The sequence below is a fragment of the Heterocephalus glaber genome, unplaced genomic scaffold, assembly GCF_053883595.1.
Source record: "Heterocephalus glaber isolate CG9 unplaced genomic scaffold, H.glaber_assembly_v1.0 deba00000818, whole genome shotgun sequence".
In the NCBI taxonomy this organism is placed as follows: domain Eukaryota; kingdom Metazoa; phylum Chordata; class Mammalia; order Rodentia; family Bathyergidae; genus Heterocephalus; species Heterocephalus glaber.
Window position 1 is genome coordinate 5,040,893 of NW_028258164.1, and position 16,782 is coordinate 5,057,674.

The 16,782-nt window shown below is 38.4% G+C and overlaps 1 protein-coding gene across 8 annotated transcripts in view; it reads left to right on the plus strand.

Annotated features, from left to right (window-relative positions):
• Filip1 (filamin A interacting protein 1) overlaps window positions 1-16,782 on the plus strand; it is a 357,204-nt gene that overhangs the window by 179,566 nt on the left and 160,856 nt on the right. The window contains exon 3 of one of the 8 annotated variants that reach the window (XM_087207570.1): window positions 12,110-12,448. The exons of the other annotated variants lie outside the window; for them this stretch is intronic. The gene's annotated coding sequence lies outside the window, so the exon portion shown is untranslated. The remainder of the gene's footprint in view (window positions 1-12,109; window positions 12,449-16,782) is intronic. 8 annotated transcript variants of the gene reach the window in all.

The window sequence follows — 16,782 nt, forward strand, 5'->3', positions numbered from 1 at the left end:
GCATGTGGGTAAAGGGATGATCAAAGGAAATAAAAACAGTAGGTTCACATCTTTTTATCATGCCAAACTTTTTTTTCCCCATTAACTTTATTGGTACATTTTAGGTCTAAAATACAGTTACATTCATCATTGGGATCTTGCAACCATTACATGAGTCTCTTGGTTCTTTTTTTTTCCCCTTCCCTTGCCCTCCTTTCACCCCCTCCACCCTTCCCTATTTGCAAAGATCTTGTTTCCATTTTTTTCCTCTTCTCATATTTTTTCCTTTCCCTTTTTTCCCTTCCCCTACCCCTCCCAATTCCCCTGTTCTTTTAGACCATTTCTTCCTGTTACACAATATCAGTTATACATTTTTTAAATTTCAATACTAAGATCTAGGAGACATTACCACAGATTTTACAGAATTTAAAAGGATATAGAAAGCATATTACAAAAATCGTTTTTGAAATAAATTTGACAACTTCTAAGAAGTACCTTGGAAGACAAATTAATGAAACTAACTCTGGAGGAAATATAAAATTTGAATAGCACCTATTAAAGAAAGTATATTCCTAGCTTGAAAACTTACCTATATGACAACAGCAGGCTCATAAACATTTTAACTGATAAATTATATCAAACCATTAAAGCAGAAAAAAGAAGGAACTCTTCCCCTCTCATCTTAGGAAATCAACATTGTGCTAATCCTAAAACTGGATAAAGATAATAGAAGAAAAAAGTATGAACCTAGATAGAAATTTGTTTAACAAAACAAACTATTAGAAGTGAGATCTGGCAGGATGTAGAAAGTGGTTTTGTTATAGGAATGGTAGTGTTGGTTCAGCATTGGAATATCCACCCCCAAAAGTCATCATTTAAACAGAGGAAAGGCAAAAGCCATATGATCCTGTCACTAGTTGGAGAAAAAGTATTGGACTAAATTCTGCAGCTGTTCATGGTAAAAGCTATCAGGAGACTAGAAGTAGAACAGAAACTTCTCAACAGAGTAAAGACATGTACTTCATACTTACAGCAAGAACACCTTATATGAATGGAGAAGATACAATGCTTTCTCCTTAAGGTGGGGAACAAGGGCAGATATACTTACTCTTTATCTGTCCATTAAACTTTGAAACCTAGTCCCCACCAAAATAGTCTGGCAATAAAATGACACAACTAGGATAGGATTGGCATATCGTGCCAAACTTGACATGTTGCTTTTTAAAAATTGGGTCATACTCACTTGTCTGATTTAGGATCTGGCATTTTCTTCATGGGATTTCCTGTCTTCATGAGAGTAAGGCATGTGAAAACTCAACATGAAGATGAGGGAATCTTGAGGATGTTGAAGCTGGTAAAATATAGCAATGATAACTATAATCCTGAAGTGCTCATATGTACTAGAGAACAACAACAAAATCCCTATGTTATCAGTATTACCAGTAAAGTTTTTTTCCCCTCAATGCTTACTATGGGCCAAGCAGCATAAAATTGTTCCTTTCTTTTGCAAACTTCCAAATGTTTTAGAAAGAGAATGCAGGCAGACAGGGAGAAAGTGGTGAAGAAAATGTCAGAGAAGGAATGAATTTTTCCAAAATAAGAATGTCTGTGGGACATAGTTGATATTGAAAACTTATTTGTCCTTCATCTGTGATTCGGAATTAACCAAGCAGAATTAACCTGTGTGAAATGCCATGTAAGTGTATGCTAAAATAGAGTATTCACACATTTAACGTTGTGGGAGTTTCAAGGACATACTGTTTCTGGCCGTCTCAAGCTCAGCAATACTCACATTTTGGGCTGGATACATCTTTCCTGAGGGAGACTCTTCTGTGCATTGTAGGATATTTAGTAGCATCTCTGGCTTCTAACCATAGATGTCATACTAACCCCTACCCCTTTGTAGCAATCAGAAATGTTTCAGACTTTGCCAAATGTTCTCATGGGAAGGAAAATCTCAGTGGTTGAGAACTGCTTCTCTATTAGGGTGTGAGAGACTTCTCAAAAGAGGTTCCATTTGAACAGGGCCTGGGAGGACTGGTGAGATTTCCAAAGAAAGAGGTAATGATGGCCAAGAGCACCTTAGCTGAGGGAGATCACACACACAGAAAAGTGGTAGGCTGGTTTAGGGCAGTGATGGCGAAACTTTTAGAGCTTTCAATGATCACAAACAGCTGGTTGTGGTACATGTGCCATAGGTTCACCACCCCTAGGTTAGGGTGTAGTGGGCAGATGAGTTTAATGATATTGTTACTGTTCATACAGGAAACAGGATTAGAAAGTTCTTTAAGAAATAGAACATATTTTATGATTCTGCCTGTGTCCACAGTCATGTGCCTTATAATGTTTCAATTCACACCTGCAATGATGATGGTCCCACAGGGCTGAAAAATTGCTCAGCAATGTTGTAGTGCAGTGATTTAGCCCAACACATTGCTCACCTTTGCTGGCATAAAGAAACCTACTGGGCTGGGGATTTAGCTCAGTGGTTCTGCCGCCTGCTTCGAAAGCATAAGGTTCAATCCCCAGTACCCCCCCACAAAAAAACCCTACAAAAAACAATAAACCTACTGTGCTGCCAGTTGTATAAAAGTCTAACATATCCAATTATGTACAGTGTCCACAGTAGTACTTGACAATGGTAACAAGTGTCTGTGTTATTGATTTGTTTGTTATACTATTTTTCATTTTAAAATATACACCTATTATAAAACATTAATTTCTTGACAATCTATTATGTTATACTTGCAGGGGATCTCATATATCTTGTGTTTTCTGTGTCTTTTTATTGCATCAAAAAGGTTTAAGTGAGGGACCATCGAGGTTTGTGTAACTATGCTCTAATGTCAGCACAGCAAAGAATTTGCCTAAGAACACATTTCTCAAGACATGGCTCTGCTGTTATGTGATGCACGGCTGTGCTGTCTTGACCTCAGGGACTGTTTGGTAATTAATAGTTGATATGATTGGAAGGTAAATGTGCCAAGCTGAGAAAGCCTTTCTGGTGGGCAACTGAGAAACCTTGAAGGTTTGTGGGGCAAAGGAATGACATAACCATGAGAAAGTCAAGCTGTTCTGAGTCCAGTTTTCTCATCAGTGAGATAAACGAATTGACATTCAGAATAGGAATAGCAGTGACCTTTAAAAAATCTTTTTGCTTCACAATTTACAAAGCCCTTGGCCTGCATTTTCTAACTTGATTGCCCCACCATCCAATATCAATTGCATAAGACTTTAAAATTATTTTTCTTCCCAACTAGCACCACTCCTTGGACCTCGCAATGAGAAATAAGCTTTGAATATATGTCATGCAACAAAAAAGGGAAAAAGAAAACCTCTAGAATTCTATTTTTTCAGCCTTTACGATGTAATGCCAGCAGCAGGCTGGGCGGCTGTTTACCTCACAGCAAAGACGCTTGAGTGACAGTCTGTCCCTGGCAGGGAGGGGCGTTGGAGCCTGGGCCCCTTTCTATGTCTGGAATCTGGCTTGAAAGCATTTCCTTTTGTTCTTCAGATGAATAAGTGGCACCGTATAAGTGTTTAAAAAGCTGTCTGTCACTTCAATTTGGCATTGTCCCCTCTACAATCTCTTGAAAGTCTGTTTGTGGTGCCAGAGTATTAGTCTTTGACCACTGTGTTCTTTCCATTCCCAAGGAGGCCAGACTTTTTTCAAATGCTGCCCCCTCCAGGTGCTTTTCTATTTACCACAGTGGTCCTCATAGAGGACTAGTCCTGTAGAGAAGTGCATAATTCTGGGCATCATGAGGTCTTCTCCCCTCTACCTCTAAACCAATGTCTCTTGTTTTCTGGGATTCTCAATGCATGACCGATGTAAGGATGGAGATAAGAAATTAATTGATCCAATAAAAAAGGACTAGGAGTGACTAGGAGAAAACTCATCTGTGGCTCAAGATGGCCTCTACTAATTAAGAACAGTGGCAAGCAGAAGATTGTCAGAGTGTTCCAGATCTGATCATCGAGAAGCAGGCCTGATATAGAAATGTTTGGATTTGAAATTGAGAGTAGTAGTAGTACCACCTTTAAAAATCTGTTTGCTTCACAATTTGCATAGCACCTTGTCTGTGTTTCTTTGTAAGACAAGACATTGAGCTTCCTGGAATCCAATTGAACTTCTTGAGTTGAGTCCAAAACTTTAGTTAGGGGCATTCCAAACAGTTGTTCTTTTTTATTTTTTTTATTACTGCTCATGGTAGATAGAATGGCTCCCCAAAGATACCTACACTTGCATCCCTGGCTCTAGAGAATGTGTTATATCACATGACATAATAGACTTTGCCGATGTGATTAAGGTTATGAACCTAAAATGAGAAGATTCTTCTGCATCATCTAGGTGGGTCCGATCTAACCCAGTGCATCCTTAAAAGCAGAGAATTTCCTGATCTCAAGGCAATGGAGAGGTGGGAAAAGAAGTCAGAGTGCCCTGTTGCTGGTGTTGAGATGTAGGGTCATGGATGAGCATCCAGGGAGGCTTCCAGGAGGGAAGAGCCTCTGGCAGACACTCAGCAAAGCACAGGGATCTCCGTCTTACAACTACAAGCACCTGACTTCTGCTGACAACCTGAAGGAGGCTGGGTGCTGATCCTGTCCCAACAAGGAGCACAGACCTGGACACCTGGAGTTCATCCTGTGAAACTCTGAATGCAAAGGCCAACAGACCCACACTGCTCCCGAACTTCTGACCTACGGAGGTTGTGAGATAAAAAGTGGATGTTGTTTTAAGCCATGAAACTTATGATAATTTGTTATGGCCGCAGCAGAAGCTAGTACAGGGTTTGTCATTGTTTCTGTCTTCACTACTGTCACCATCACTGTCATAATTTATTGTGGATTTGCATCACATATGACATACCACCAAATATCAGGCTCTGCTACTAGACTTTAAGCCATCAATGACATGGATTTATTTTTCTTTCTTTTAAAATTTTTACCTATATTTCCCTATATATCTCAAACAGTGGCTAGCACACACTATGTGCTCAGTACATATTTCTTAGAGTGACTGAATAGGGGTACAAAGAATTTTCAGCATGATCTCTTTCTTTAGTGGAGTTCAGAACTTCAGTTGGGGCATCAAAATATCAATGCAAAAAAACCCCAAAATAACACAAAATAATTTAAGTGCCAAATGAGAGTTACAGACAATACATGCTTCAGATTCCTGGGGTGATACAGCTTGTAGTGAACTGGAGATATACTTCATAGAAGATATGGGCTTTTGGGTAAGAAGATGGCTATGACTGAAGCAAATCAAAGGGCAGAGGACAAAAGAAAGAGAGACGACAGCCCCTGAAAACTCTGCACAAGGTCATTCCATATGACCATCTGGGTGTGGACTAGGCTTGGCCTGAATGTGGTGGTTAAGACATCAGCACCGCTTGCCTTTTTGGGAATTATAGGGTACATTTTACAGTACATAACATTTTCCAGGGTTTAATTCACCAGTGCTTTTATTCTTCTGCATCTTCCTCTTATAAAAATATGACACTTTCATATGGAATGGTGTCATATCTTACCTTTTAAAAATAAAGTTTAATGCAAGAGTAATACATGTTCACTATAGACTATTTGGGAAAAAAATTAAAAAGATAAGGAAAAACTTATACACACTTTCACTGCCCATAAGTAACTGCTGAATAGTTTATTTTCCAAATCTTTACTTTTCCAATAACTTAGATATTATATTAACAAAAGTAGCATTATATTAAAGGTAGTTTTATATCTGATTTTTATGTCCTGTGCAAATTTCCAATAAATGAGTAACTTATGTAATGATCCCTTCATTTTGGTCATCTGAATTGTTTCCAAGGTGGTAGAATTTGGAATCCAAACCTGTAATTAAGAATTTAGTAAAATTCCTTGTCAATAAATTTCTCATTACATTTCTTATTACATCTGAAGGATAAAGTCCCAGGAGATCTGATTATTTGATCCAAAATTTTAAGACTGTGTGTATAGTTTTTTTTGCAGAAAGAAAAGAAGGAATTTCTTTTATGAAATACCTCATACTAATTGACATTTCTATGAATTGTGATACGGTGCTTCTCTCACCATACCCTTTCCAGCCTTTACTTTTGTAACACATTGTTAATGATAATTTACTGGAAATTTCACTGATTTTTCTAAATTCACTTTTTTTTTTTTTGGTACTGGGGATTGAACTCAGGTCCTTGTGCTTGCGCAGCAGGCAGCGTAACCACTGAGCTAAATCTCCAGCCCCTAAATTCACTTTTTTATATGGATGAGATTACACATATATTTTCATGTTAGAGTAGAAATTTATCTTCTTTGTGAGTCACCTATTGATATCCTTTGCCTATTTTTCTACATTAGTGCTTTATATCAATTTATAAGACCAAATATATAGTATAATTATTGATATTTTTATTATTAGATTAATGATTAATCATCAGTTTGTCAATGTTTATCAGTACATAGTACTTACAAATGAGAAACTGCTCCACTTTGTAGCTTGCCTTTGGATTTTGTTTGTAATGTTTATTCAGATCAGCATTTCCAAGCACTTCCTGAGCCTGCACACATGGCTGGAGTTTGCAAAATTGTCCTGGAATCTGTGACCACCTCTCCCTGCCACACACTTCATCCCTGATGCCCCAACATGGAGCAAGTGTCCACTGCCATTTGAACTTATATCACCTCCAAAATGATAAAAATTAATTATATTACTTATATCAACTAATTCTTGACTTTAAGAATTATTCTAGAAATATTCTGTGTTAGTTCATTAAGCCCACTGATAAATTTTCTTTTACAAAAATCAGATATATCAACTTAGTACACAGAAATATGTGCATTTTAACCTAGAATAATAATAGTTTAAAATGGCTATTGTATTATTCTGAGTAAAATTTCAAATTTCATTCATTATTTTTGAGGGGGTCATAAACACTCATAACTTTAGAGATTAAATTAGATGTAAACTGGGAGTAAATATCTCAGAATTATTGCCACAGCAATCAAATAAGCATTGGTACTTTTCCAATTTATTTTATGCACTGTTCTACTCTTGTTCTTTGATCAACTTTGTGTTTAGTCAGACTACTTAGCATTATTTATTTATTTATTAGTGCTGGGGATTAAACATGGGCTTTCATATGTGAAGCACGTACTCTACACTCAGCTGAGCTCCCAGTCCTGGGCATTTATTTTAAGTGGATTTATTTGCTCTCTCATTTATATAGTAGTAACACACAATCGTGTCTCACTTCAGAAGAATAGGGAGCAGAAACAAACAGATATTCTTGTGAATAGGACCTCTGATCTGTAAGTAGAGGCGGCTTGAGTGACAGATTAAGGATCCTGAGAATATATTCAGGCTCAGCAGCCAAAGGCTGCAACATAATTTAGTGAGCTAGGGGGAAACAAAATTCATGCAGTAGATTTACCAGCCAGGTTAATGTAAATTTCATTAATTTGAAAGTTCAAATACAAACAGAAATTTCAAACTTATTTAGTGTCTGATATACTATCTTTGAGGCAGAAGTACATGGACTTTCTCCCTCCTATATGTGGAAGGTATTACACTATTTGCAGAGAGTCTTTCTCTGTAGGAATAGTTTGATACTATAATTTAAAATTTTTTTCTATTTGAAAAATGCCCATGAAGAATCCTAAGGAATTTCTGTCTTCCATATTGACACCTCCTTTGATTTCAAGAGCTCAGTCTTTAAAGAATAGGAAAAGAGGCCTGACTTGCATTTGGAGGGCATGTAGGTGTGTGTAGGTTTTGTTTTTGTTTTTTGGGGTTTTTTTGGCACCGGGGATCGAACTCGGAACCTTGCGCTTGTGAAGCAGGTGCCGGAACCACTGAGTTAAATCCCCAGCCCTGTGTAGGTTTTTAAACAGTTTTTGTCTAAGACGATGACTTGCTGCATATAGCTTCATTTGAGACATTCAGCTGAGAGGACTCTGCAGAGCCAGTGGACCACACTTAAAAAAATAATAATCTTTACAAAGTTTCCTTTATCAAAACATGGTGCATCTGAAATGCAAAAATAACTTCTGCGCCTTCTAATCTTCATTATTAGCTTTCAGAATTTGCTCTTTATTCCCTAGACAAATAGATGACAAATAGATGCCATTTTTCATTCTATCCTGTGAATATTTAAAACATTTTCAGCTCTGAAAGTAAATGTCATATCTAAAAACCTACTTAGAGAGAGCACTGATCTTCTCTACTCTTCAAACTGCCATTAGAATCTCAAGCCCCCACCACACAGTTTCCTTAGGTGACCCTGACATCATCCAAAGTTCCTCTGGGATTTGAAAAATCGGCTCTTGGCTCAAGTTAACATGTGTGGTGAGGTACAGTTTTCATTGAGAATCCTTCCTTGCCAATGAAAAACCAAGGAAGAAGACAAATGTATGTTGTAACTGATTTTTGGAGAATTCAGTTTTAAACTTTATTACTAGTGTTTCTCAAAGGAAAAGAAAATAATTCTTTAAAGGAAATCTAGAAAAGATATTTTAAAAAATGTTTATAGCCATTTTCTACCTTTTCTCCTAGCTCCATTTAGACCTTGTTTTAGCTGAAAATGTGTATAGACTCTGAAAACACTCAAATTTATAGGCTTCTTCTTACCAACGTTGTGCCATAGCAATTTCTCTTTTGGTCTTGACTAAAAACCTCCTCTGAATAACATGCTACATTTTTGGGGTAATGGTCTCCTCCTGAGGTTTGGTGACTTCAGTTTATGTGACACCAGTGTTAACCAAGGAAATGAATATTGAATATTTAAAAGCCAAAGTAAAGGTATTTTAAATAACTGGGCAGATTTTTGGCACCAGAGTTTTAGAAGCAACTGGCCCAATTAGCCAGTCCAAGAAATGTGCCAGGTTGGGCATGAAGACTGACTCCCCGAATTATAGAAGTGGTAGAACGTTGTGCACCAGTTTACCTTTGCAGGACGTCACCTTTGGCTCCAGTGCAGCAAAAGATTCATCATCTTCCCAGGTGACACTGGGGCAAAGCAAGGTTTAGTGTCCTTTTATTGCCAGGGAGAGATTGATGGTTATGGGAAGAAACTATGCAAAAGTTGGCAGTTCTAGTTTCGTTGAGCTTTCAGATTTGTCCAAGTGAAAGTCAAAGGGTGTGTTCCCCCGGTAAACCAAATGTTTACCGCAAAAGAAGCCACCATGAATGTGAAACCACGGAGGTGTGGAGTGCATTAATGGGGAGCTGCCATTGTACAAGCTGCAGTCTCTGTGAATGACTGGGCCATGCAGTTAGCTCATTGGGTTTTGGGCCAAATATGCAAGAGGGAGATTTCACTAGGATGGGCTGTGGCTACGTCCGCAGCACTTGGTTGGTAAGAAACACAGTTACAACACTGTAGAAAATTTGGGCTTCACCTCGTTTAGTATAAAATTTTGTCATATTTTGTAATGACTGCAGCTGCAGACACTACCTCTCCATGGTGGTTAGCAGAGTACATGCCTTTAGCTGTGACGAGGAGGATCTGAATAGTGAATAGAACAAGGGAGGGATTTGTACTCATAAGAATATAACTATATCAATAATTTTAGAAAATAAAAAATGAAAATTTTGTGATTTTTGAAAATTGGGTAATTAAAACTAAAAAATTGTAACTTTTATCTCTGTAATCTGATGTCTGATTATATATTTATAAATCAGTTTTCAAAATGGTCTGTTGTATGGTCACTCTAAGTTTTATAACAAATATACTAGAATATTTTGAAATTGTGGGATTCAGCAAAATAATAATCTCATGAAATTGATGGGATCCAGATAGTTTGTTGCTAGTAGAAATCAAATACAAACAGATGGGCTGTCCCAAGGAGTAAACAAAGAAAAAATGTATTGAAAAGAAAAAATGTGTAAAAATGTATCGGGGCCGGGGATTTAGCTCAGTGGTTCTGCCGCCTGCCTCACAAGCGCAAGGACCAGAGTTCGATCCCCGGTACCCAAAACAAAAAAATGTATTGTTAATTAGTTTATAGTGGTGGCAGGAATAATGTTACAACTTTGCAGAATGGAAGATACAAATATATAGCATGTAGGAAATCAGTGGGCCCATTTATTCAATATTTAAAAAATACTCAGTTGCCTACAGTGTGCTAGGCACTGTACTGGGTACTAGGAGCAAAAGAATTTAAGAACATGGTTCCTGTGTTCTACAAGTGCACACATAGGCAAATAAGCGTGACAGCTGCCACATTTCTATGTGAACAATGTCCAGGGAGAGCGAAGAAAGAAGCAGAGAATTTTCCTAAGGAGATGGGGCAGGGAAAGCCATGCTTGAGTGGAGATGTACAGGAAGAGTAGGGAGAACAGTGGAAGAAGAAAGGCAGTCTCCAGAAGCCTCGAGAAGGCATGGGTGTTTGGGGCACCGTTGGGCACGGGTTGAGCACTAGGTTCTTAGAGGGGAAGAGTGGGATCTGTAGGAGGTGAGAGCTTGACGGGTCTGGGCCGTGTATGACTGTGGAGGTGATTTGGGTAACAGCAAAGGACTTAAGAATTTGGAGCAGAGGATGGACACAAAAGCACCGCGTTAAAGACAGTGCTCCGAGACCCCTGCCAGATGTGTGTGGGGTCTGCACTGGGGGAAGAGGGGTGACACAGGAGCAGGAGGGGAGGAGATAGAAGCAGGGGGACAACAGGCTGCACAGGCATCTCCCCTTCATCTCCAGCAGTTCCATTCACATCCTGTCTCAGCCTCCCGTATGATGCAGGGCAAGTCAGCAAAACACCCTTACTCTGATTCTCTTTAATCAGTTGCAAGTGTTGAGGCGACACTGGTAACATTGACATCATTGTATGTAAAACTCTCAATTAAACTCCAGAAGGTTGGCAAATTATTTTAATTTTCTGAAATTGTGTTGCAAATAGCATTGTTGGGTTAGAATGTACACATTTTTTCTCTACAAATATATGTACTTTGAACGTGAAAAGTCAAATTTAACTTTAAAACACATCATTTAGAATGTGAACAAATCTGTGACAGTCACACACCAGAGCAAGTCCGCTTAATAAAGCCATGTAATTAACAGGTGAAAGGTGTGGCTGAGGAAACAAGCTAGTGAGTGATATGTGACAGGGTTCTGGAACACCCTGAAAGGGCTGGGACTCCAATGACAGCAACTCCCCTGGGGTCCCAGGAGGGATCCTTTGGAGGAGAAGTAAGCTCAGCATGTGCTCTCCATTAACGTGGTTGTTTGTTTAGCAAGAATAATCTGTGGTAGACTGTGTACCCAGCAAGTATGATAAGTAGAATCAAAGCTGTCCAAAGTCAAGTGTCAATAGCTGGTTCAACCAGAAGTGGAGAATATGAGAACCAGAGACACTCAAGGAGCACTGCTTTTCACTGGCTGCATCTCCTTTAGGAATCCCACACCTTTGTAGTATCAGCTGAGCAAAGTGTATCTGAAAGTTGATGGCAAATAGTTGACTTATGAATGGGACCAGTGTTGAATTTGGAAGACTCAGCATGCTAATTTTGACTCATATTGGATTGACCATCGTTCAATCATGTCTGTCATGTAACATAATTTGCCTTTATTGTTATTACACTGTTTGCTAAGCACTTTCTACATGCAAGTGCTATGCTAAGTCATCCCTTATTATTTTGTAAGTTACCAATGTATTTGTTTTCCATAAAAATTAAAGAAAATTGGTAGATTTTTGAACGCACTTAAAAATATTATTTCTTTGATACATTCTACTGAAAATGGATTGATACTAATGCATTGGCATAAATATTTATATTTTCTTACTGATTATTGTTTTACTTTAATGATTTTATAAAGACCTTTAAATAGTCCATTTGTTTTTTTTTTTAACAGTCCAGTGGGGGAATACAATTTCTAAAAAAAACAATCTATGGGTTAACTTTTTCCCTTTTCATTTAACAGATATTTCAGGAGCAAAATAAAATCTAAAATTTTGCTCTACTCTTCATTTTTCATTTGCCTTAGACATTGGAGAAATAAGTTCAAAAATCATTTTTGCATTGAAGAAGTTTTCCACTTTCACTCCAAGTTTTGCATTGTGAACCAAAATTGTAGAGTTATTGTACTGTTAACTCCTAACGCTTTCTCCCTTTCTTTTTTGTTTCCTCTCTAATGTTGAAAGGCTGGACCTGTGAGAGCTGGTTGGTTCTGCACCCATTACCAGGGGTGTTGAAGGCTCAGGAAGCTCTGCTCCCCAGAATCTCTGGCTCAGGACCCTGGCTGTGTTCTGGCATGGATGTATGTGAATATGTGTTTGGAGAAAGCAGGAGAAGGAAATGAAGTTGAAGCAGGGAGGCAGTTTCACTCATATCACACCCATATCTAAGGAGAAGTCAGTCGAGGCAAAGGCCAGAGTAACAAATTGGGGTGAGGTCCCCAGTGCCCTCACCTATTTGGTCTCATGCAGTCATGTGATTGTTCATCATAAGAAGCCAATCTTACCTGCTGTTCCACTTTGTAGGTAGGTCACAGCATTTTCTGTTGCAAAGTACATGGCTTTTATAGTACAACTGTTGTTTAGTATCTTCAGTAAGCTCATCCAAATGAAAATTCTCACCTACAACTTCTCCTTCACTTCCTGCACTATCATAGCCAAGGCAGTAAACATAGTTGATTTGCTATCAAGGTTGGAGGAGATAGATGGAATCCTGAATTACTGGGTTCTTAGGACTTAATTGACTCAGGGAGAAGCATATAAAAAAATCAGCTCATATCTTGGGTGCAAATTTGCTTTTCATTTTTATATTTGCCACGATGTATTTTGAAGGTTACTGTGAAATAATTTTAGATTTATAAAAAGATACCAAAAGAATCCATTATATATTTTCAAGATTTCTTTTTTTAAAATGCTAAAGTTATTTCCTTATCTTGTGTATACAATCTACTCAATGCTATTATTATTATTATTACTTTATTAAATCCAAACTCCTAAGATACTTCTCTGTTGGCAAGAAAGAGAGGCCATCATAGTAATAAACTATAGACACAAAAATGCATGTATTTTCCTTTTAACTCAGATGAGGTAGAATAACCATAGTACTCTGAATGCACTAGGTGTTCCAGAAATATTTATTAACTGGCTTATGGACCACAATAGGAAAGATTTGCTGCTATGTCTTCCTTTGTAAATTGAGAGTTACTTCTTAGCAATGGCTTACTTTGTATTTCACTGTTAAGAAAAACTTACCATGCATTAATTCAAATGTGTGGTCCCTATGACCTAGAATTTTACTTTAGCAGGAGTCCCAGTGATCTTTTTCCTTTTAAGTGCATTGCTGGGGATCAGACCCAGGGCCTCACACCTGTCAAATGTACAGTATACCATTAAGCTTCACCCTGAACCCCTGATGAACTTTTAAAGTTTTCCCTAGGCCCTAGGATATTGCACGTTCATATTGATTCATATTAATAATATAGAACAATGAGATTTGTTTTGGTATATTCCTCCATATATTATGTATTTTGATCATTTTCAATCCTGTTACCCTTTTCTGCTTTTTTCTCCTTCCTCCCCTGAACTGCTTCCTTGTCTCTAAAACTCTACCTTGTAGTTAAAAAAAAAATTTATTAGTACATGCTTGTAATACATGATGATTGCTTTTTCTGTGGGTATTTGCCACATGTACACAACACATCTTACTTCATTTTTATGTCCCTTTTCCTCATGCCCTTACTCCCTCTCAGGCAGTTTTCTGTAGAACATTATACTTAAGGCTAGCGTTGGCCTCAATATTTCAGAATTCTTTTCAGTATCCTACATAAATGGATCATCCATTTATTTATTTAGCTCCTATCAAACCTGAGCTGCTTGACTCATTCCAAGGGGTGAATATATTCCATTTATTCTATAGTGTTAAGAGCAGCTTACTTTTTAGTCCTGTATCTGCCCTTCCTCATCGTTTTAAGGCTTCTGTTTGTGTTTGCATATTGAAACTATTGTTTTGTGTATTGAGAGAGAGAGAGAGAGAGAGAGAGAGAGAGAGAACATGGGTTTACACCTTCCAGTCCTGATCATATTTGTTACTACACACTTTTCCTTTTCTCAGAGCTTTCAGCAACTTAGATTTCCTCCTGTCAACTGCGTACAGGGCCGGGTTGTCCTCATGTAGGACCTCTGTGTTGCCACGCAGAGGAGAATTCAGAGCTTCAGGGACATTCAGTAGAAGCTACCTAGGGAGAATGTGAGATTGGCAGATAAACTGGTCAGCAGCCTATGCTAGTTATTAACCTTGTAGTCACCTTGTGACTTTCCTGACTTTTCTGCAATTTCTGGGAAATCTCAAAAATTCTCCATCATCCTATTGAAGAGCCAAGAGCTTCTCCTAGGTCCATTCTAGTGGGGGCATTATGATTCTGAGCACTGTTGAGAAATCAGACCACATAGTTTACATTCTTCGATCTATTTCAGCCAGAAATAGGGTCACCTTTTCTAGGAGATCAAGTACAATATGTCCATTGTATTTTCCCATGCCTTGCCTTTTTAGTTTTCCTTAGCCCAATTCAAATTTACACAAAGATGTATTGCTTGTGCACTGTGTTTACGTCCTGTGCTAATTGTTATAGGAGTTACAAAAGTGAGTTAGACAGTTTTTGCCCTCAAGCAGTTTCTGATCTTGAAGGATGAAAGAACTGGTAAGGTACAGCAAAGCTGTAATATGCAGACAAAAATAACTGTAACTTGTTTCCATTTTTATACTTGAGTTAAATTTATTTTAAGCTTTCTAATCAGATCCTTGCAAAATAAAGGAGGGTAAAAAAGAATACCAAACTTTCCAAGCTGAATATACTCATGAGTTGCTGTTGAATAGGCTTGCCTTGAAGTATGAAGTCCAGATGTGAATTTATACCATAGTCCAGTGAAGGACAAAAACATAGTACTATACCTTTTATACCTCTACTATTTATGCACATCCTATGATGAAGCTTTGCCCTGCCCCAAAGGATCCACTAAAAGGCATGCAAATAAGCCCAGCTGGAAGAAGCATGTTCTGGAATTTGTAACATTGTCTTTCACTTGCCACTGTGCCACAATAATGGCGTGTAGCAGAGATGGCAGGAATGTCACAGTGCAACGTGGTTATGACAGCCATGACACACAGGGACGATTGCTACATTTTTCTTTTTAACAAATTAATGAATGAAACTTCATAGCTTGCCATTTGAAATAGACAACAGTTCATGGTTTTCCTCCTTAGATATAGAAACAGAGGAAAAGCAAGTAGTAAGTTAACTTCTGTGGAATGCCCAGATAGTCCCCTTGCCAGCATTACCGATGACTAATCCTTTGTTTTGACAACAGTACTTCCCTGGATCAAATGTGTTCTCCACAAACCATGAGAAATCTGACCAGTGAGCCCCCTTGGCTTCCTCCTCTGAGATGTGGCGGGAGTGTTCAAGGTCACCATTTATTTGCACACATCTCTGACATACTTTCTTTGGACCGTGTTTGAGGCCATTCCCTGGCATGAGCAGGGAGAAATGTATCCATACATCAGCGAAACACCAAAGGCCCAGGCTTTCCCACGAGGTGCCTCTGGCCAGAGGGCTGCAGACATGAGGAGTCAGGGAGGGCAAGAGAGCCAGTACCCGTGCTTTACTGCTAATGAAATTAAGAAAAGCAAAAGGAAAACACTGACTTCAGCTCTGCTCTCTTAACAGAGGCCATTCGTTTTAAGTTTGTCCATACATACTCACTTATTTTTCCCTAGCTTGTTGTCATATACTGAAAAAACAATATTTCCTTCTGATTTCCCTGTCCTTCTGCATGCTTTTCTCTGTCACTCTGAAGCAGCCGACTGGTGGGACTGCAAAGGCCCATCAGAGTGCGCTTTCCCTTGCCCAGGGGGTAGAGCATTGAGTGAAAGTTTCAGCAAGGATGCCAGGTTGACCTGCGGTCTGTCTTTCCATGCACTGTCTTCGTAATACTTAGGAGTGCAGGAGAATTTCTCCAATATGATTCCGTTTGCATGGGAAAGTCAGAGCAGGGAGCTGAGGACAGGGGAGCCACGTGGGCCCTCTCTGTGGTGACTGTGCTCATCCCTTCTGTTCTCCATGAAGTCACGTTGATGGGTACACACACTATGGAAATCTGCAAATAAAACCCATCAAGGCTTTTCTTTTCTTTTTTTTTTCTTAAATTCTTTTATTGGTACATTTTAGGTATACAATACATTTACATTTATCATTGGGTGCTTGTACCTGTACATGATGTATCTTGGTTCTTATTTTTCCCCATTACCTGTGAGCCCTTCATCCCTCCACCCTTCCCTATTTACATACTTTGTTTCCATTTTTTTTTCTTTTCTCATAATTTTTCCTTTCCATTCTTTCCTTTACCCATCTCCTCCCACCACCCCTACCCCTTTGGACCTTTTCCTATTTCAAAGTATCAATTATTAGTTATTAATCCTTTTAATCCTTATTTACACTCTCATTTTCTCACACTAGAGAAACTATTCAGTATTTACACATGTCTCTTATTTATTTCACTTAAGAATATGGCCTCAGTATGTATCCATTTAGCTATAAACGTCTCTAGTTTCTCATTCTTTATGGCTGAGCAGTACTCCATTTTATAAAGAAACTACATCTTCTTTATCCAGTTTCCAGTTGATGGACACTTGGGCTGTTTCCAAGCTTTCATCAAGGTTTTTCTTTTCTTTTTCTGGGGAGCTGGCTTACTGTTGAATTACTGCCCTTTGCCTTCTGAAACTCTACCTAGAGAATTTCTGCCAGTGGCTTGCACTTCTGACAATACAAGGTGACAACACAGAATGAAATAGGAGGATGAGTTTG